At 34.8% G+C, this 537-nt stretch overlaps 1 pseudogene; it reads left to right on the top strand.

Moving 5' to 3' along the window:
• Window positions 1-251: 251 nt before the first annotated feature.
• Window positions 252-310, top strand: LOC148812045 (U7 small nuclear RNA; annotated as a pseudogene).
• The last annotated feature ends 227 nt before the right edge of the window (window positions 311-537 follow it).

Genomic DNA, 537 nt, shown 5'->3' with positions numbered 1-537 from the left:
TGATTGGCTGGCCCAGATCTCTAATTTGCATATCAGATTTGGAAATATAACACTAAACCCCCTTCTTGCATGGATTTAATTTACACTCAAGAGCCACCTACTGTGTATTGCCACTTCAGTTTTTTATGAGTAGCTGTGATTACCAATTGACAGCTTTTATTTGTTGAATTTTAAATGGTTTTGTATTATCACCCTGAACGTCTGTACTCGAGGTTTGGTAGGGTATATGTGTTTTTGTTTTCTTCACCAACTGGAATTTTTTGCTCTTTTAGTATTTGTCTAGAAGGCTTTCTGAAGTCAGAAAGCCTGTTCTCTGGTAAAAAATAGATGTGTTTAACAATTTTCAAACAGTTTAATTGGGGTTTTTATGAATAAAAAGAACTTGTATGGTAGTTTCAAGAACACTGCTGTTGTCAGCTGACTTTTAGTGAAGCTCTTTCTTCTGGCCACCTGCACAGAATTTTCTTGTGCCTTTAATTTCTAGATGTAAAACCTAACAAACAGTTGCATTTGTTCATGTATATTTCTGAAACTGTT

This window comes from Atractosteus spatula (genome assembly GCF_055471065.1).
Source record: "Atractosteus spatula isolate fAtrSpa1 chromosome 10 unlocalized genomic scaffold, fAtrSpa1.hap1 SUPER_10_unloc_5, whole genome shotgun sequence".
Taxonomy (NCBI): domain Eukaryota; kingdom Metazoa; phylum Chordata; class Actinopteri; order Semionotiformes; family Lepisosteidae; genus Atractosteus; species Atractosteus spatula.
Note: the sequence above shows the minus strand (reverse complement) of the source record. Positions and strands in the feature narration are given on the sequence as shown.